This window comes from Aedes aegypti, chromosome 2, assembly GCF_002204515.2.
Source record: "Aedes aegypti strain LVP_AGWG chromosome 2, AaegL5.0 Primary Assembly, whole genome shotgun sequence".
Lineage (NCBI taxonomy): Eukaryota > Metazoa > Arthropoda > Insecta > Diptera > Culicidae > Aedes > Aedes aegypti.
This window is the reverse complement of record NC_035108.1, coordinates 83,007,815-83,030,121: the sequence shown is the minus strand read 5'-3', so window position 1 is coordinate 83,030,121 and position 22,307 is coordinate 83,007,815. Positions and strand designations below refer to the sequence as shown.

Here is a 22,307-nt window from a genome sequence, read left to right as displayed (position 1 = left end):
ATAAAATCCCTGATATATCTAGGTATTTAGAGAATTTGCAAAATAAATCAAGGACCAAAAATACATTTAAATACATAAATGATCGAAGAATACAGGACTGGTAGCAAGTGAGTGTCTTACAAATAAGAACTGAAAAATGTTACAGATCGAAAAGGGATCGAAGAGGAGCCAAGAGGAACCAGGAGATACGAATATTCATAAATTATTTTTAAAGTCCAGCCAGACTACTACTTCTTCTACTACTTCTTGGCATTACGTCCTCACTGGGACAAAGCCTGCTTCTCAGCTAAGTGTTCGATGAGCGCTTCCACAGTTATTAACTGAGAGCTTTCTTTGCCAAATATGCCATTTTCGCATTCGTATATCGTGTGGCATGTACGATGATACTCTATGCCCAGGGAAGTCAAGGAAAAGATCCTAGACCGATCGGGAATCGAACTCAGACACCTTCAGCTTTGTAGCCGTGGACTCTAACCACTCGGCTAAGGAAGGCCCAATTATTCTATAAATATTTAACTAAATTTATTTGGCTTTCTCAGTCTTAGGAAAAATCAAAAAGGTGTGTTTTGCTTTGACTGACGTATCGTCTCCTTTTTGGGTCTTTTTCAAGGGTATACTATAAAGTAGAGAACATTTTAAAGACTTATTACACAACATATAAACAAAGTTTATCTCTCACGCTGTCACAGGGCTGGTAGCGGTCAGACAGCAAAATAATAGTGACTTTAATGACCAAAATGATCCAAATAGTTACCAAAATGTGCCCTAAAAGTGACTTCAAAGCTACAAGAGATGAACGTTAGCTTGATGCAGGTTACTATTTTATATTTCAGTCGAATAAATAAACAAAAAATAAACAAACATCAAAAACATGAACTCCGGAAAACTAACTCGTGTTAAATTTTCTAGAAAAAATCCTCTTCATGAGGAGCTTATACCAAAAATTCATTGAAGATTTTGAAGGAGAGATACAAACTAAACAAATGTCTTGAAACATTTATTAACAATTCTATGAAATAGTTCGAAGGAAAATTGTTGGTTGTATATAAAACTGAAAATCGCGAACAAATAACAATATATTCTGAAAAAAATCCTGGCGGAATTCAAAATTCTAAAACCACACACTTAGATTAAATTACTGGGGTCGGTAAAGTTTTACTGGGTTTTGTAACTACCGAAAAAGTCAGTAAAATAAAAACTGTCGCCACGCGTAATTGAAAAGCAAATTTCACCATGTTTTATATTTATCGATATATGATATAGAAAGAATGCTCTCTGCAAAATTTCAGTGAAAAATATCTGTTTTTCGATTTTTGACATTTGTTTTTAGTTTACTGACTTTTTCGGTAGTTCAAAAACCCAGTTAATTTTACCGAACAGATTGAGTGTGTTACAACAAATAGAAACTCAGGCAAAATTTGGGGAAGAATTTCTGTAAAATTAAACCCTTTCTTCCAAATAATCAACTCCAGAAAACATAGGGAACAGAAAAACGATTCCATGCGTTCTTAAAATATGTAAATTTCAACTGAAGATGTTCTTTCAGAAGGCAGGTTTAAGATTCCTTCTATAACCGTACATTATCTCAGAAAATTCATGTTTCATTTATTCAGCAGGTTTTTTCAGATATTGGTCGTGGTTTTTGTCAAAATGCATTAAAATATTTCGGTCCAAAAATTCACCAACAAATTTCTTTCTAAGTTTTGCCCGAATCATCTCCAAAACTTTTCCTAGAAAATTTTCTACATTTTCCATTGGAAATGTCTACGGAATATTGTCTTTATATTAACGAAGATCTATTTGTATTTGAAAAGCTGACCCAGTCTGAAATTTCATTATTATCAGATTAAGAAAAAAGTGATTTGAGTGACCATTTTTCTGAAAAAAAAGTGACTTTAGTGACTTTTTGCTGGAAATAGTGACTTTTTAGTGAGCAGATCGAAAAAAGTGATCAAGTCACTAAAATGTGACTTGCTACCAGCCATGCTGTCAAGCGTCTTTTTGTCAATTGTATCTATATTATCCGTTTTAAGATAGCTTCCAGATATCAAAAAACGGAAATTATGGTTGGTATTGATAAAAAAAAACAGTTGACAGCTTAAGAGTGAAAAATTGTGTCATAGAGTAAGGTGGGGCAAAAGTTCGACCTTAGTGGTATAATCAAAGTTTCCAGGAAAACAAAAGCAGTTGAAACAAAACAAATACCATACAGTGAACCTTCAACATATTGGCTATAATTTTGCTGAACAAACTTGTGTCAAAATATTTACTCATTTTTAGTTATAACAGTTTCAAAATTGATTGTCTTATTCGAACTCTTGCCCCACCGGTGGGGCAAGAGTTCGAATCAAGTGTGGGGCAAAAGTTCGCTGGCTAAAACACAAAATATCGATACTTTTATGACAGACATTCCTTACACCAGCCGTAAACATAAGTTTGACGAAAAATACACACTAAATTTTCATCAAAAAATTGCCCAAACCGAGTTAATTATAATATACTCAAAAATAGCAGTTTTTCGCAAAACTAAGTGGAAATGTAAAATTTTGGTGACAATTTTCACACGATCAGACAAATTCAACTAAATTTGAAGATAATATGTGGATTTTAGGCAATTTGCAAATATTTCCGTGATTTTATACATGGGTCGAACTTTTGCCCCGATGATTCGAACTTTTGCCCCACTATGGGCCAAAAACTGTTTTCAAGCATTTATGCAAAAACTAATACACCTCAAAGCAACCTTATGATAGGCCTAGAAACGCCATTACATAAAATATTGAAAAAGATTTGGTTCAATGCAACGAAAGTTGAATAGCAATTGAACCACCATGACATTTATAAGATTTGTTTTGAATTGAACTAGAAATCTTAAAAAGAAACTTTTACCCCACTCGAACTTTTGCCCCACTTTACTCTATGTTGGGTGATAAGCTTTAAAATGATTTCTATTTTTTAATATACCTTTGAAAAAGAGTCAGTAAAAGAGCCGAAACGTCGGGCAAACCGTTTTGATTTTTTGCAAAGCTGAGAAAACCAAGTAAACGTAGTTAAATCTTCTATGAATATTGATGAAGTTTTTTTTTCGTATTACTGTATGATTTTTTTTCAAGATTTTTTACAGGAATTTCATCAGTAATTCTCTCAACTAAAAACTTGCCCAAAGTTTCTTTGAGATATTACTCCGAAGATTTCTTCAGGAATTCATTCATTGATTCTATAATGGGTTTTTCAAGAAATTCCTCCATAAACGTTCAAGATACCTTCAAGATTTCAATCTAGATTTATTTTACTGCAGAAATTACTCCACCATGAATTTCTCCAAAAAATCTCTCAAAACTAATCTCTAGCAGATCGTCCAGTGATTATTTCATCGATGTCGCTATGATATGGTCCAAGATTTTCGTTTGGGACATCTTTTAGAATTCAAGCAGTAATTTGTCTAGGGATTCCACATTGACTTTCAGGAATTCTTTAAAAATATCAACCAGAAATATCTCCAAGAAATTTCTCCAGAGACAAACAAAACAATTTTTTTTAGAGAATTTCCAAGAAAAAACTCGAAGATTTCATCCAATATTTTGTCAAAGTATAACTTCAGGAAGTTTTTTAGGATTTTGCTCAAAAATCTTTAGCATTTTTTTTTAAAGAATCCAGTAGGCATTTTTAAAATAAACACTATAATAATCGGTTGGGTCATAAAACGCCGAAGGACAAAACGTCAAATGCCAAATTGTTGGAAAAAGAGAATTGAAAGATGACGAGAATTTCTTGGAAGAATGATTTTCTTCCGAAAGAATAAATATTTCGACCTTCCATCCTTCTGACGTTTTGTCTCTTTTGACGTCTTTTCGACATTCTGTTCTTTGACATTTTGTACTTAAACCATAACAATCACTAATGATCTGGCTTGATGATACTCCTTAACATCATCAAAGTTCGGAAGCATGCTGTTGAGTAGCGAACTGTATTTGCCTCTTTGTTAGAGAGCAAAAAACTACTAAGCAGAAAGGAAACGAAAAATGAGCGAGGGAGATGCGACTCGAAACACAACGGAGAAAAATTAAAAAGTGTCATCACAACTCCTCGAGGCCCGTTTGGTTCGGGTGGGTCACTCAAGAGTTCTTTTAAAGCATGAGTAAGGGTGAGCATATAAGCAAGAGAAAAAGAGAGCCTGAAAAAATCCTCGCATTTCAATGCACTCTCAATTGCATTGTTTGAGGATTCATGATGGGAATTTTGAGTTAAATATTTACTCCTTTAAAAAAAACTTGAAATCGTCTCATTTTTTCTACGCAGAGGAGTCTTTATCAAGCCTTCTGATGAAGCTTCTGTAGAAATTACATAATTTTTGCAAGAACCAAAAATTCACTCTCTAACTTCTGAGGAAGTCTTGGTGTGTTTTAATGATAAATTGTTACGAAAATTATTAACAAAAAAAAGTAAGCAATCCAATTCCTGATAATGTTACATAATTTGTTGATAATAAACAGTGTGGAGAAATTATCGGAATAATTGTGGCAGTATTCGCTGGTTTGAGACCTTTTGTAGACTTCGGGGGGAAAATACTTGAGTAATTAGTCCAGAATAGTTTGTAAGAGTTGCAGATGTTATTCATGGATGAAATAAGACAAAAAAATGGAAGAAATCAATGCGGAACCCCTGATCGAATTTATTGAGAAATTGTTGAAGGAATTTTTAAAAGTTTTTCCAAGAATGATCCCTGCATGTATTTTAAAGCCATTTTCAATAACACCCGTGGATGAAACCAAGGAAGAATTCACATGAACATTGCTTCAAAAATTATGTGAGAAATCGGCTTAGGAGCTCCTGATAAAATTCTTGTAGGGTTTTGTAAATTGAAATCCCTAAACGAATTACTTCAGAAACTCTAGAATTAACCTATGATTTTTTTTTGGGAAAACTCATAAGGGAATCTTTGGAAAACATGCGAAGAAATTCTTAAAAAGTATCTAAGAAGATTGTCAGAGTAATTTTTGTGAAATTTTCTGGAGCTAGTTGCGTCAGTTAGATTTTCACAGTATTTTTCGGGATGAATTCCGGAGAAATTACTCTAAAAATATCTTGGAAAATCGTTGAAGGAATTTCTGGATGTATTCCTGAGAGAATTTGTCAGAAATCTTTCAGCAGAAATTCTGAAAGGATGCCTAGAGAAGGCTCTGATGGTAGTCCAGGAAAAATCTCTGGAGATATCACTAGAAGAAGTCCTGAAGCTTCTTCTCGAAGAATCTGAGGAGAAATTCCTGAAAAATAATCGTGGTAAGAGACTTTTGAATATTTCTTTGGAGCGTCTAGAGTTTGGCAGCACAATTCACCAACAGGAGATAACTTCAAGATTTAAAAGAGATGAAAAGATTCAAAAATTTCTTCCGACTTATGCTCGTAATACAGCCATTCCATGAAAAATCGATCTAGTGGGTCACCGAATTCCGTGAAAATTCACTATTTTATTCCTTATCCGAAATAAGGATATACGTGTTTTTGGATTTTTTTGATTGGGGTGACCATTTCCGAAAAAGGGTGACCAGAAAAATAGTGACTTTGCAAAAATTTGATTTTTTTTAAATCATGACTTTTGAACCGTTTGACCAATTTTCAATTTTCTTGGACGAAATGAAAGCTAAAGATTTTGACTTTTCAAGAAAAATATAAAATTTCACCAAAAATTGTTTTTCGTACATGCAAAATGTTTTAAAAAAATCCACTTTTTCGTATTTTGAAGGCCTTGGGAGCAAAGGGGCTATTGCTGTTCTCATTTATTTTTGAAAGTTTAGAAAAACGTTTATTGTCGAATTTTCAGCAATATATGTTTTTTAGTTTTTAAGATATATTTTTTGAAAATAAAAAATCAGTCATTTTTCATCGGCACACACTGTAGGTCTCAGCGCATTAGATGGTTTATTTTTGAAAATATCATAACTTTTGAGCAGCTCAACCGATTTCCAATCTTTTTTTTTTGAAGAATGAAAGCTTAGGATTTCAACTTTATGAAAAGTTATGATTTTTTTTTAATAAAATATCAAATGCGCTGAGACTTACAGTGTGTGCCGATGAAAAATGACTGATTTTTTAAAATTGGAAGCAAACTATTTCTAACAAGAGCCAGAGTTAATTTAAGACAAATTTGTTGTTTTATTAACTTTATATACGATCAGTTTTGGAGAGAACGTTGCTAAAAGATTTGAAATTGGTTAATAAATAACAACGTAACAATTATATGTAATTACTTGAAAGCTCACCTTCAAGTCCCTGTGTCACCTAGAAATCTTAATATTTTTGACTCAAACTTTGAAATTTCCCATTTTATGTGATTTTTATTCAGAAGAGCACACAAACTTTAGGTTTTGAGAACATCCGAAAAATAATCCGCACCCTAACGTGTAGCCACGATTTTAGTTAACAAAATGCTTTCTCGGTGGAGGCGTCACAAGTGTTTTAATTTTTTGTGCAAGGAAAATCCGATCAGAGCGTGTAGAAGGGGGTGGCGCGCTAGCAATTAAAATTGCGAGCAAAATTTCCCTCCCATCCTGATCTGCCATCGTCCTCGACTTCGAGTTATGTTGGCGCAGTGTGCAAGTGCTAGTTGTTACATGTCCGACGAGAGAGTTGTTGAGATTTTTTAATTGAATTTTGTGGCAGCAAAAAATCCAGTCAGAAGAACAAGACTGAAAGTGTGCGAGGAAAGCGTCACGTGGGGGTGCGAAGAGTGACTTCATTAGCGTGTTTCGAGAGGTCAGTGCTGCCAGTGTTGGGTATTAGTGGCAGCAGTTTCGGTTTTCAGAACACAAATCAAACCAAACAAACTGAAGAAAAAAAAAAGCGAAAATCGAAATAATTAACGGTACGTGCCCAGTGAGGTGTTGTGCTTCGAGAGTGAGTCGAATGTGTTTTTTGAGGTGGTGGCCGGGGGTTAATCCAAGGTTGTCCCCGACCTATGGAAGTGACTGTGATGGGCAATGACGGAAACAGGGCGAAGCCAGAGAGGGCGGGAGGGATAAAGCTGATCGGTACTTTATAAAAAAAGAAAACAAAAAACGTTGCTAAAAAACGCAAAAGTTTTTGTGCAAATGTTATCAACATACTTTGTAATTATGTAGCTTCAATAGCTTGTCGACAAATGGTTGGATCCAAGCTTTGTTGTCGGATCCAAAATTTTTGGTGCGATTCAAACTTTTTGGTTGAAATCAAAATTTTTGGTTTGATTCAAACCAAAAAAGCAAGTAAACATAAGTATGAAACTTGAACCTCATAGAAAACCTGTCTACACATATGACGGGAACTGCAACGCGGGGAGAAATCGTCAATAGGCCAACAGGGTTTTAATGGGCAGCCCTGCCGTTGATGAAATGGTATTGTTTTAAGTTCCGTCCACAACTCGAGGCAATCGATATGGGGGGTTGAAACTGCCAATCATTGAACGGAGGGGCTTATAAGTTTACGCCATGATTGGCGGCGTGTGAGATGACTGACACATTATTAGCCCCAACACAAGAGGAAGCGTATAAAAACCGGGATATGATTAGATCGAGGGTTTGACGAGCTGACGATTGTTGAAAACACTAATTAGACTGGCTTTGAATGGAAAATCAGTGCAGTTGGATAGCTTTCATGGTTGCTGAATCTGTGGGCTTAGAATCAAGAAGTGGATTTTCATTGTAATGATAAAGAGCAGGAACCATTCAATCATAAAATTTATTCCTGGCCTTTATGGTTTAATCGAAACGATTTTGCAGTGGTCCATTGGATCAAAAGATGTTATGGAACCAGTAAACCAACAAAATTAGGGGCCTTCCTTAGCCGAGTGGTTAGAGTCCTGGATCGTTTCGTAAAGGAACTTCCTTGACTTCCCTGGGCATAGAGTATAATCGTACCTGCCACACGATATACGAATGCGAAAATGGCAAGTTTGGCAAAGAAAGCTTTCAGTTAATAACTGTGGAAGTGTTCATAAGAACACTAAGCTGAGAAGCAGTCTCTGTCCTAGTGAGGACGTTAATGCCAGGAAAAAGAAGAAACCAACAAAATAAGACTTCTTAATGCAAAGTTGAGGTATTCTGGGATGATTAAGAACTAAACAAACAATAGACAATAGAGAAAATAAAAACAGTGTTGTCTGAAAACCAATAGACTATTTGAGCTTTTCACAAAACCATTCAAAGAATAAGTCCTTCAATACTTCAAAAATATCCATAGACTTAAAGTTTTCAAAAAGAATTGAACTCTTGCCACTTGCAAGGCACACGAGTCCAACTGGCATCTTCAAATGAGCACCGTTCAAGCATCTGACAACACTTCGGCTTCAGAAGTATTCTATTTACCCGTCTGATACCGCGTGATGCCCTCGCGTGTGTTTGCTCAGCACTTGTCTCTGTCGCCGCCGCCGTCGCTAAACTGTTACAATTTTCCACTTACGTTTACCGCAATCACGACTCCCAGTGTGCTGAAAACTGACTGCACAACAGTGAGTTTTTTTTCTCCCTTAGGAAGTTAGTTCGAATTCTAGAGTCCCTGCTCCCGTGCATTGCTTTTTGTGGGAACTTCGCACTATGGGCTAGAAAACATAATTTCTCGACAAAAGTACAAAAAAAAGTTTTTTTTTTTATAAATGAATTGTACAGATTAATTTCTTATTATTAATTTTTAAGAGCATGTTATAGTGTAGTTCATTTTTGCGCGCCATCGGAGTGATTTCCTATCCCAGCTTATGCGTGTTGATGTCAAGATTGGGACTTCATTCAAAGATAGATTACCAACTGGTGAGCTCGTTTCATGCTTATGATAACGCAAATTTGAAATAGATTGTCGTGGCAATGTTACACTTATTCAATCGTTCAACAAACTATGGATGGTTTGTCACTATAAGTGTCTATATGAATTGCATCACTTACCAAGGTGAATCCATGTAGCTTTTGAAATATCCTTCTAACAAAGCTCATTATTGACTCTACTAGGATTGGAGCCCTCGAACTTGTTCATTGAAGATGGTGAGCTACTCTCAAGCTACTTCTGTTGATTCTCTGTGTAATTTTGATTATTCCGGTCAATCGTGGAGTAGCAACTACGAATTGTACGGAAATCATGTGGGGATTTTTTTTATTACCGAACGGGTTTGGGCCGAAGGGTCTCAGATTTTCATGAAACTTTTTCCACAGGCAGGGCTCATGGATATATGAATAAAAAAAAATTGAGAAAAATTCAGGGTCGCCTATTTTTCCGGAAAACTCAGGTGGAAATTTTTTGTTTTCCCTTGACACTACTTACTTTAAAAAATCATAACTCAAGAACGAAGCATCGTAGAAACAAAGTTTTTATATGAAAATTTAAGCAAATTTTCTCAAAAATCCAAAAAAAATATGAACTGGAAAAAGTTTTCCACAAAATTTTCCACCGTTGGGAAAATTCGTAAAGAAAAGCCGGAAAAACTATGCCCGAACTCGTGGAAAATTTTCAAAAAAATATTTTCGAGAAGATAATTTTATAAGCTTTAATCACTGAAATTTTTGGAATGCACTTTTTTTTCGTTTTTGAGTTATGACCAATTTTGTGAAAAATGTCCAGATGTGTCATATGAGACTTTTCTTTGAAAAATCATAACTCAAGAACGAAACATTGTAGAAACAAAGTTTTTATATGAAAATTTAAGCAAATTTTCTCAGAAATCCAAAAAAAAATATGAACTGGAAAAAGTTTTCCACAAAATTTTCACCGTTGGGGAAATTTATAAAGAAAAGCTGGAAAATCTATGCCCGAACTCACGGAAATTTTTTATTAAAATATTTTTTAAGAAAGAAACTTTATAAACTTCAATTCTGGTAACTTTGAGGATGTACTTTTCTTTAGTTCCTGATCTATGGTCAATTTTGTAAAAAAATGCAAAGATTTGTTTTCAAAGAAAAGGCTAATATGGTCATTTTTCACAAAATTGACCATAACTCAGGAACAAAAAAAAAGTACATCCTAAAAGTTACTAGAATTGAAGTTTATAAAGTTTCCTTCTCAAAAATATGTCAATAAAAAATTTCCGCGAGTTCGGGCATAGATTTTCCAGCTTTTCTTTATGAATTTCCCTAACGGTGGAAAATTTTGTGGAAAACTTTTTCCAGTTCATATTTTTTTTTTGGATTTCTGAGAAAATTTGCTTAAATTTTCATATAAAAACTTTGTTTCTACAATGTTTCGTTCTTGAGTTATGATTTTTCAAAGAAAAGTCTCATATGACACATCTGGACATTTTTCACAAAATTGGCCATAACTCAAAAACGAAAAAAAAGTGCATCCCAAAAATTTCAGTGATTAAAGCTTATAAAATTACCTTCTCAAAAATATTTTTTTGAAAATTTTCCACGAGTTCGGGCATAGTTTTTCCGGCTTTTCTTTAAGAATTTTCCCAACGGTAGAAAATTTTGTGGAAAACTTTTTCCAATTCATATTTTTTTGGATTTTTGAGAAAATTTGCTTAAATTTTCAAATAAAAACTTTGTTTCTACGATGCTTCGTTCTTGAGTTATGATTTTTCAAAGCAAGTAGTATCAAGGGAAAACAAAAAATTTCCACCTGAGTTTTCCGGAAAAATAGGCGACCCTGAATTTTTCTCAATTTTTTTTTATTCATATATCCATGAGCCCTGCCTGTGGAAAAAAGTTTCATGAAAATCTGAGACCCTTCGGCCCAATTTGTACGATAATAAAAAAAAATCCCCATGTGTGATCGTCTGACCACCGATTTGAATCGATTTATTACAAAATTTCAATACGCTTCATGAAGTTATTCATTGTTCAAACGGAAAATTTAATTTTAGGCAAATTTTAACAAATTATGGCTAGAATGTTCATTGTAAGTACACTTGATTTTAAGTTTTGCATCGATTGGACCCATATGTTTTTACAACTTCGATATGAAATATAAAATATTCCGCCGTATTCGGCTTGCAACCAGTCTGTGATCGAAGCCAGGACTTCCCAATTTAATGTGCTACCATAATTTGTTGCATCGTTATTCATCAATCTTGTAAGAAAAAAGTTTAATAGAGTTGCCCTTATTTAAGTTTTAATTTTGACCCTTTTTTTTGTTTGAATAAATTTGTGGCTGCATTCTAATGCGAACTTGAAGATGTCATTCTGAACAAATTTGTCGAAGACACTTATGATCTGGCTCTTCATTTGAATTAAGTAAATTTATTCTGAAAGTTTAAAATTAGGGTGAACCTGAAAAATCAGTTTTTTTCATCTAACTTTTACGTGAATGTTGTATTCAGAAGAGTTGTATATTTTTGTTTCACATTTCTTCTAAAAGTTGTGTATGGAAAAGTTGTAGATCTAGTTAAAATCTACAACTTTGCTGTGGGCAGCACGCCGATAAGTTTAAAACTTGTGAGTTACAGGTGAATTTCGAGTTTTTTTTAAGGTGTGTGTTTGAAGTGTATGTTCTTAATATACAAAAATGGCTTTCTCACAGTTTTCACAGCAAAAGTTGCCTAAAAATTATCGAACCAACTCCAAGAGATCCATCTTAAGACTTCATATTCTTTCACTTAAATTTGCTTATAACATAGAAATTGCAAACTTGCAATGTTCAGCGAAAATGTGTATAATTACTTCCTTTATAACACTTCTGAAGATCACGTTCACGTAAAACTGAAAGCAAATAAATTAGATACAAAATCTGATTTTTCGGATCCACCATAAGTTAAAACTTTCAGAATCAATTTACTTAGCTCAGTAGCCACAAATTTTCTTAAACAAAAAAGGTTGAACAACATTGTCGAATTGATGTCTTCTAAACTTCTAAAATCTACGAGAACGGAGAAACCACTTATTTCCTTTTAACACGTCATTCGTCGCGCTGTTGTATTTTGTACAACACTGCTGGAAAAACCTCGCTTTTCGTTCACAACAGCAGCGTGGTGATTCTGACGGTGGCTGGAAGGTTAAAATGTCGATTTGGACAGCTGTGCAATGGAAGCAATTCGACTGGTAATCTGTTTGCGGTACTTAAAATAGGGGTTTATTTGTGATTTATGGACAAACTTCAAGTAAAGATAAGACTTGCGAAGAATTATTGTGAATCCATATGTTTCTTCATAACCGCAATGGTATAAATTTCTAAAAGACATTTAGTAGAAATTTTTTGCTAAATTTACGGGGATACAATATAATCCAAGAGTTTGAAAAATCTGAAAAATAACCAAACAAAATACAAAACCTGCCCACATTCAAAATTGAAAGTCTAGTTAGAGTGAATGGATATTTACTAAGAATATAAATCAAGTCTATGTCGTGTACCACTAACGCTATGTTAATTTATAATGTACAGCGATACAAAAATAACCTTAACGTGTGTCACAAAGACCAAATTTTGTGTATCCAGAGCAAATTTGGGCTTTCTGAGTCTTTTGCAGTTCTCAGAAATGTTGCAGCATGTTACAATTTTGAGCTACGTCAAAATTGTATAAACTAATCGTTTCATAGATGTTTGAAGGAAATGTGAACTATAATCTATAAATTGAACCCTCAAACTTTAGGCTTTTGACGTAATTTGATTGAAAATTACGAATTCCGAAACATGCTTTTAGCATCCATAGAAAATTCGGTTTTTCTTTGACATGACCAGTTAAAATGTTTTGATAAATCATCAAAAAGTTCTTTTTTGAATTAAAAAATATCACAAGATTCATATTTTTCAGATCCTACCCAGTAAACATAAAATCGTATACGTTAGTGAATATGGATACTAAATTGGGGGCTATATACACACATGAGCCATAAGAATGCATACAAAATGTACGTCCCATTTGCTTGTTACCACCGTTATGGTAAAAGTAGTGTTCTGTAAAATTTTAAGCCATTTCTAGGGTGATTTAAAGGTGGCTTTATATGGAAACTACTATGGACCATTCCATGATGAAAACTCATTCTTCAAACCGTAACAAAAAAAAATGATATGGATATGCAAGATTGGAGTTATTCTGAATTTTAAATCGCCCTAATATCACATACGATTGTGTGTTTGCTGGATAAAAACTAATTTCTGTAGTAAATTAAGCACAAAAATAAACACACAAGTTGATGAACTTGCTTGCAAGTTAACTGAAATTGACGAATAATGCATTTTTAACAGTCAAATCCGGAAATCCGGACATGCTATGACATGTTTGAAAACGGCAATCGATTCGGCAACCTCATACTATGTATATAGAAGTATTTTGATCCTTGCGAAATAAACTTGTTCCAGAGTGATACCAACAAAATATAGGATAAAAGATATTAATAAAACAAGAATGACTAGATGGCAAGTTAAGAGACTATAATTGCAGAAAATTAAAAAAAAAGGAATGAAAATTTATCTCTTTCCTTTTTGTATTACTTGCAAAGCAGAGGCGAATTGATAATTTAAACAAATTTTAAAGTTTACCGTCAAAAGGGAATGCTTTATAACAAGGTTTATCACGAGCGGAACTCTCTACTAGTCAATTCGAATACTGAACTGAAATAGTTATTTTTGTCTCTATTCCATACGAAGTATAGATTTGTATGATTTACCCTAGATCAGCACTGAATAAAGGTAAAATCTTGATGTAGTTAAATTAAGAAGTACTTAACACGCCGAAAAACACGTTGTGATTGAGTACTGGTAGAAAAAGTAACTATTTTTGTCAATGATTCTATGATCTATAGTTTTTTTTTCTGTTCGGAACATAAACCACAGCGACCAATATTTGATCTATTGTAGTATATGATCTATAGCTTGGTCATAGGTTATTACGTTATTAATTTATAAAACTATGATATTCTCTGAAGCAGGGAATGCAAATTAACTGTAAAATATCGATAAATATAAACCATCTTATTTTATTCAAAACAATAAAAAATAACTTCCTGCATTTTAGAGTATTCTGAGAAAGTTAATTAAAATACATTAATTTGATTGAGAGATATCTCTGAACATTTGATATGTGTTTCGCAATATGAAATATAAGCGAATTTGGATATAAAATATCACGAATAACAGTTTAAAAAATCATAATCCTAACAATTGTTATCGATTAACCTTTCTCCGGCAGCTTCATTTTTCACCTCTAAAAAAATATTCAAATTGCGATAACTTTTTTGTTCTGGATACTTTTGCACCATTTTTTCACAAGATCTCAAAAAACTCTTCTAGTTTGAGAATCCGTGTCGATATCAATCATTGGTGATCTGGTTTTGAAAATATTCTGATGTTCCTTGGGGGACCGACATTCTCCATATAAAATGTTTTTGGCGGCCATTTTGTTTATGGTCAATCTATCAAAAAAATAAAATCTGGACTATACAACGCCAGGTGATAAGGAGCTACTCTGAAAATATCAAACAAATCGTTCAATATTCTTGGAGAAATCTGAAAATTACGTTATTAGGTTTTTTAGAGATTTTAAGATCTTTATTTGTCCAGAGTGCTACCAGAAACATGAATGCTCATTACTCAAAGACGGCTGCACCAAATCGCTTCATTTTTTCACAACATACTCGCATTAATGTATCATACCGAGGAGTGAATATCCGAATAGGATAAACATTCTGTATCCTGAGATATTTATGTAGGTTATGGCTACGCATCGGTCCTCCTAGGAATTTTGGAATATCTCATGCATTGTAAGGAGTGAATATCCGAATACGATAAAAATTCTGTAGGCTGAGATATTTACGTGGATTACGGCTACGAGTCGCTCCCCCAAGGAAATTTCGACACATATTCTTAAACTAGAAGAGTTTTTTGAGAGCTTGTGAAAAATGGTGCAAAAATATCGAGAAACAAAAAAGTTATCGCAATTTGAATATTTTTTTAGGGGTGAAAAATTAAGCTGCCAGTAGAGGGGTTAATATCAATATGCATCTAATACGACTTTTTCATGAGGATGAATGAGCATGATTAACCGCCCGCAGTTGCTACAGCGTTATTGCAAGAACAGTACTGGTAAGTACTGGTACTCTCATCATTATAACAAACAATAACTGCGCCTATTGCGTCCGAATGCAGGTCAATTTGTGGATGAGAAGGAAGGGTTGAAAAGACAAGTAACACTTCGGCACTTCCACACAAAAACACTGATCTGGAGTTTGGATATGGGAAAGGGTAGTCTTCCCGAATTTGGCAACAAAATGATAATTATTTTTTATTGATTATTAGGTGCAGAAACCTCACATTCTGGGTTAAAAAAAATAAAAAATAATCTAAATGAAAATGGTGGTGATCATTGCGAGCTAATAAATACTTATGAGTAAAATTCGCATATTTCAAAGTTATTGTTTAACGAATAGGAGATGTCTTATAAAACAGACAAGCTATGTAAATTATTACTACATAGTTTAATAGGCATCATAAATTGGTGGAAAACGATAGTAATCGACAAGTTTCAAATATTTAGATGATCAGCTATACTGTGTGATCAAAAATGTTTTGGTGATATTGTGCTTGTATATTTTTTAACATATCAATCGGATTATATGTGGCAGTCTGATGAGTCTGAAAATATTTTCAAATTTTCTCATGATTATTGATTAGTTGAATTTTGGCAAAATGTTGAGAATAGACTTTGACGTAGTCATTTAAATAAGAGTAAGAGCGAATAAAAGAACAGCACATGTTCAAAATTCTTTGGACAATATTAAAATTTCACGATTTCATCCTTTCCGTCACATTTATTCTTTGTAAACTTTTGGAAATTATTTCTATATAATTTATAGACCAGATTGACGCTTCTTCAGCGGTCAGAAGTTTTTCTGACCACATCCTTGCGACAGCTGGAAGGTGATAGAGGAGAATATTTGGATGCTTACTATAGATATTTGCAGGTGCCTCTACAATTAAAAAGATCACCAACATATATTATTATCAAAAATAAACCTTAAATTTCACACATTATTCTGCAAGAACAAGTAAGAAGTAATGATAACAATTTTTTCTACTGATTCCGCAAAATCCAGGCTTCATTTTTTGTCTACAATCCGTTTTTATTTTCACGGATATTACAGAAAATCCCGCAGAAAAATAAATCGAAAAGTGTATTCTTATCGTATTGATTGTATTTTCACAGAAGCATCAATTCATATCTGCCAAAAAGATTTCGCAAGCAGTTTCTTCAAGATTTCGTTAAAAAAAATCTAATGGTAAGAAGCTCGATTAAATGAACAAAATTTGAAATTTCAGCAGTAAAACTTTCAACAATTTCCTAATATTTAATTCGAAAATTACTCCTAATGTTGCTTCAACAATTTCAGCGTAAATCACTCCTACAACAATCCTCTGAGCAAAATACGAACATAATGCTTGATGAGATCTCATCATTAACTCTATTTCTGGGTGTATGACGGTCTCGATAAAGAGAATTGAAAAAGTGCCATGATCCAAAAGAGGCTTGTAATTTATTTACTGTAAATATTTGATGAATATCTTTCATCTTCTCTCTTTCTATTCATTCCTGACATGACATTTCAACATTGATTTTAACATAGTAATTTATAAGCGCTGTGGTAACCAAAATTGCACTCTTTGTTCAAGATGTCTGAAAAATAAACTCACTCGAAAGGATACTGTATTCGAAATCTGCTACTTTCAATATGGTCTTTCGTTAAAGTTACACATTAGCACTCTAGAACAGTAGCAAATGGGCACTGAAAGTAATACCACGCGTGTACTGTGTACAAAAAGTGTACTTTTCAGATGGTACATGTAATCAGTGCATGATGTCTATGCTTTTGGGCCAAAAAATGAACTGAAGGAGGCTCCCAGACATTGCTCGCATCATTCGTAGTAGTTGCCATGCATTTTCTGATATTTTTAGAGATTAAAATGATAAAAATCATGAGCATTTCTAAATTCTCGATTTTGGCAACGTAAAAATCATGCCTTTTTGCCAAAATCGGCAAGGTGTATTACTTCTACGCTGATTTTAGCTCTCTTTGAAATGCTTGATTTTTTTTTTCGCAAAAATTCCAACATCTAACCCATAGTGCTTCGGTAGCGAGGCCTGTTTGTGTGTTTACCGAAAAGATTACACAGATTTTTTGCTTCAGCTAAGTGCTCGCCGAAGTCCGGGATAATTGCCTGTCGTTGGGCTGTCTACCCTCTGGGGAATCCTGCTATTGCTCGGATGTCGTGCAGTTGCCGGTGTCAAAGGTCGTCGCATTTTGTTCCATGGGAAAGTGAAATCTCGGTCCCAATTTCCGAACCCTGGAACCCAGGGGCATTTCACGAACCCCCTAATTCGATCCATTTCGCCGTTGGATTCTGGTTCGTTTCGTTTGGTACACTTTTGTTGGTTCAAGCTAATTGCATACACGGAACGGGTTTCAATCGAAGTTGGTGGCCCAAGTGCATGGTCGTCACGCAAACACGTCCAGCTTCGGCTTTGCTAGGGCAACCAACCGTGAAGAGGGACGCGTCGATGACGATGGATGGCTAGTAGAACTGTTCAGAAAAATTAATATTTTCAGTGAATTCTGAAATTATTAGCTTAGCTTAGCTTAGCTTAGACTGACTACACATATCAATGGTTGCTATTCCGTGATTGACCGAAGTCAGTGAAAATGCACAAAGAATCAACTAGAAGTTCGGCTGGGATTGGCCATAATCTTCTTCAGTGTGCATAATTCAGTGCCTCTATTTATACAGGGTCAATAACGGCGCCGGCCACGTCCTTGCAGTCAGGTGGGATTGGGGGAAGGAATGTTAGTGTGTAACCTTTGCTTTTTGGAGACCGTGTTTGCCTCTGCATCTCCACAAAGGTTACTGGGAGAGATGTTTGTTAATGGGGAGGATCGTTGGGTCATAGGATTCACTTTGATAAGCGATTAGACCATGATAAACAATGATTTGTGAGATATATACATGCTTATACGTAAATATAATACTTTCATTTGATATGAACAATTTCTATGTAGAGGAAAATTATGCCGACACTTGAGGTGACGAACCATTCAAAGTTTGTTGAACAAATACCTAAATGTAACATTCCTACAGCTGTCAGGACGAAAGCATGTGTTATTATATTTTACTCATTTGAAAAGAAACAAAAAACTCGATTGGTTGGGACATCATAGAACACTCTTATTCTTATGCCGACACTTACAGTGGCGAACCATCCAAAGTTTGTTGAATAAAGTGAACCTTTCGCAAGTCTACACTTGTAGTGTCGAACCATTCAAAGTTTTTTTAATTACAAAAATAAAGGTATATAAGAGGTGTTCTGAAAAAAAATGTTAAACATAAATAAATCATGAATCAGAGTTTGTGTCGACACTCACAGTGACGAACCATCCATAGTTTGTTGAAAAATCATATTTACATCCCACCATTGTAACGATTGAATGTGCAGTCATACATATTTTATAGATTAGAAATAGTAGCATGAAACGAGCTCACCAATTGATCCGTTATCCTTGACTGAGCAGCCACAATCCACTTTCGGCTTCACTCGTTTACTCGGCTATAAAAAAGCACTCAGGAAAAAGAAAAATAAGCGCGCGACCCAAAAATAATTAAAAAAAAAAACTGTTCGGGCTTTCTTGACGCACTGCCCAGGAGCAAGCGTCAAGGTCGAAGGATCAAACAGAACTAACCGATCGCGGCACTTTTTCAATTACTCCAACCGAACTCACCGATCACGCCACTTTTTCACTTACCAGACCAACGCGCGACATGTTTGATCCTGCCCTCGTCGCTCACCCCGGCAAAAGCAAGTGTCAAGGTCGAAAGATCAAACAGAACTAACCGATCGCGGCATTTTTTTACTTTCTTTAACCGAACTCATCGATCACGCCACTTTTTCACTTACGAGACCGACGCGCGACATGTTTGATCCTGCCCTCGTCGCTCGCCCCGGCAAAAGCAAGTGTCAAGGTCGAAAGATCAAACAGAACTAACCGATCGCGGCACTTTTTCAGTTACTCCAACCGAACTCACCGATCACGCCACTTTTTCACTTACCAGACCAACGCGCGACATGTTTGATCCTGCCCTCGTCGCTCACCCCGGCAAAAGCAAGTGTCAAGGTCGAAAGATCAAACAGAACTAACCGATCGCGGCATTTTTTTACTTTCTTTAACCGAACTCATCGATCACGCCACTTTTTCACTTACGAGACCGACGCGCGACATGTTTGATCCTGCCCTCGTCGCTCCTTTTCAGTGAATTCTGAAATTATTTACCAAAAAGTATTCCCAAAATTAGCCGATTTGGTGAGCTCGTTTCATGCTTATAATAACAAATTCCTTTTTTTCGGTAGATATTTTGTTACGAATGTTCGAAAAACACAAAATCGATTTGATAAATGTTTAAAACTTTGTCAAATTGGCTAATTTTTGGATTTAATACTGTTTTTATAATGAATAAGTTCAGAATTTGATGTGGCAGCACCCAAGCTTAAAAAATGAACAGTTCTAACGATCAGCTAGCGTAAAAGCAGTGCGCTATGACGATTTCCCGAGTAGAAAGAGCTTACTCATTCAGTTGGGTTGCTATTCTGCACGAAACGGGCAGTAGAGCTTCGAGCACACGCAATAAGTTCAATGGATTTCCGAAGTGGACTTCCCCTTTCGCCACCCACTATTCTAATAAATCAGCAGCGAATGTTACCGGTAGTGGTGGTAGCTTGGTGTTTCCTCATCTGATTGATCTGACCGCTGAACTATTGAGTGTTAGACATATTTCATCCGAAGTGAGTCCAAATTTTCAGAAATCGTGCCTGAAAATCATCGGTGAATGTCCAATCTCCCACTTCAACTTGAGGTGTTGACTGACTGACACTATTTTCGTCCCTCGAAAGTTGTTTTTTCGAAAGGCACAAACTGGTTTGGGAACCACTATTCGCAGAAGACTATTCGTGCGCACAATAATGCACACGCTCTTCCGCTTCTGTAAAACTTTAACGAACCGATCTACTGCTGCTGTGTATTGTGTGCGACATGCAATGAGCCATGCATACAATACTGCTCAACATAAGTAGCCCGATTCGAATAATCATTTTCAGCAACTAGCTCGGAACTGTATTTTGACCGATTGGTTCTGTCCGATGGCCGTATCGAGACTGTTATCGCACAGAGCTGGCCTATATTCGTTTAGGATCAGGTCACCTGCATTAAATTTCAAACTCAAAAAGAGACAGGGATGTTTCTTCGGACGAATAGAGAATGTAAGCTAACAACTGTGCCTTTCAAATGCGACTTATTAATTTTCGTGGAAGAGATTTTTCAGATTCATCCTTGTTCATTCTAGAGAAGGGCGGGGAGAAAATTTTATTTCAAAACATCTCCCCTTATCGGACTTAGATAAACAACTTCGATTAGGTTTTACTGATTTAGAAAATTTAAAAATCATCTTATTGCGAGTAGTTCTGCGCGGGTATGATTGTTTTAGCACATATTTGAAGAGTATTATTTTAACAGTAATGGAAATGAAACTTGTACAGAGATGACTGAAAAATTCTGTAAAAGAAAACAATCCAAAGCTGGATATACTTAAGCAGTTGTGTTCAAAATAATAGTAGTGAAGACTGATTTTCATACTAAATGCTAAACTTGGCTATTCAGTAACATTTTTTTCTATATCAGAAGCGTACCCCAAAACTTTGTTAGAAGCCTCAAGAAGTAAAACTTGAATCATCATAAGCCTGTGCCAAGAACTACAAAAAGCTCATGCGAAAGCCTTTAACAAGTTTTTTTTATTAAGCTTAGCCAGGAGCTTCTGGAAGCTTATGTAGCTAGACGATTTCATGAAGGCTTTCAAAGGTTCACTCTGAACATTCAGACAGTTTAACCAGAACCTGCCATATAATAGTAAGTCAAAATCTTCAAAAAAAAAAAACATTGCCTAATGAACGAAGAAGCTTTGAAAACACTAATTGACTTTCACACTTCACTTTACAAATGAAGAGCGAAACAAAATGAAAAACTTTTAATAATCACCAGTAACAACGAGCAAATTCCGTTTAATAATGATATTTCACTTACCTTTTGTCTAGATGGGCTAGTAAAAAGTCTCAGTATGTTTAACCAAAAATTCAAAAAACATTGCCAAAAGCAATAGGGAACCATAACGACGGCGGGATTCGCTTTCAGTTCCACGGTGTAAGAATTGACAGAGACTGAGTGCCGTATTCGTGAGAGACTACATCAAGGGATATTCCAAATCATCCACACACTGCCTTAGCTCTTGAAAGTGAGCGTCCTATATTGAATTGTAATTTCCCTCTTTTACAGAAAACTGAGAGGAAATTTAGGACATTCAAACATTATCATCAGCATGCTTGATAGAAACTGCTCTGCGATGCAAAGAGGAAGCGATTTTGCCGATTTTTTTTTTATGACAAAAAGTTGAACTCAAAATTATCAACACAGATCTTCAAGCGATGCGAGTGAGAGCGCAAAAAAATGCGAGGTGCTGGTGCTATTTCTCTCTTGATGCGATGCTCACCTTTACCCACGCTTCAAAAGAACTCTTGAGTGTCCCGCCCAAACAAGACGGTCCTCGGGGAGTTGTGTTGGCAATCTTTTTTGATGGAATTTTACACTGGTGTGTTTTGTGCTGCATCTTCGTCGCTCAATTTTTGTTGTCTCTCTGCTTAACATTGTTTTGCTCCATCGCAAAGAGGCAAAGACAGCAGCGTGCTATAGAGTATGTCACCGAACTCTGACGATGTTGAGGAGTATTATCAAGCCTGCTTACAGCCTTCTTCAGTGTCGAACCCTCGAGTCTCAAGATGTCTCTGTAGTTCAAACAAAAATTCAAGAAACATAGCCAAAATCTTCAGAAAATGTAACCAAAATATGGTATCTGGTCATTAGGCCAAAAGACGTTTAGCCGAAATGCGTTAGGCAGAAATGGTTTTCAGGCCGAATGGGTCATTAGACCAAAACCAGGCTTCATAATACTCCTCAACATCATCAGAGTTCGGTGGCATACTCTAGAGCAGCGTGCTGCCTTTGCTTGCTTGCGGCAACGAAAAATGAGCGAGGAAGATGCAGCACAAGACACAACAGAGCAAAATTTCATCAAAAAAAGGGTACCATCACAACTCCCCATTGCTTGTTTTGTTCAGGCGGGTCACTCAAGAGTTCTTTTGAAGCGTGGGTAAAGGTGAGCATCGCAATAAGAGAGAAAGAGTACCATATTTTTTTCTCGTTTCCTTGCACTCTTACTCGAACCGTTTGAGGATCTGTGTTGATAATTTTGAGTTCAGTTTAAACTCCTCAGAAAAAATTCGAAATCGGCTCATTTTTGCATTGTAGAGGAGTTTCTGTCTAGCCTGGCCG

General features: G+C 35.4%; 2 protein-coding genes across 8 annotated transcripts in view; one reads left to right on the top strand and one right to left on the bottom strand.

Moving 5' to 3' along the window:
- The window catches only part of LOC5578225 (calcium uniporter protein, mitochondrial), a 472,328-nt gene that overhangs the window by 239,088 nt on the left and 210,933 nt on the right, over positions 1–22,307 (bottom strand). The window lies entirely within an intron of this gene.
- Positions 1–22,307, top strand: part of LOC5576452 (protein javelin) — a 44,947-nt gene that overhangs the window by 1,409 nt on the left and 21,231 nt on the right. Inside the window, exon 1 of one of the 3 annotated variants that reach the window (XM_021841352.1) lies at positions 6,479–6,862. The exons of the other annotated variants lie outside the window; for them this stretch is intronic. The gene's annotated coding sequence lies outside the window, so the exon portion shown is untranslated. Of the gene's footprint in view, positions 1–6,478; positions 6,863–22,307 lie in introns of those variants that run through there. 3 annotated transcript variants of the gene reach the window in all.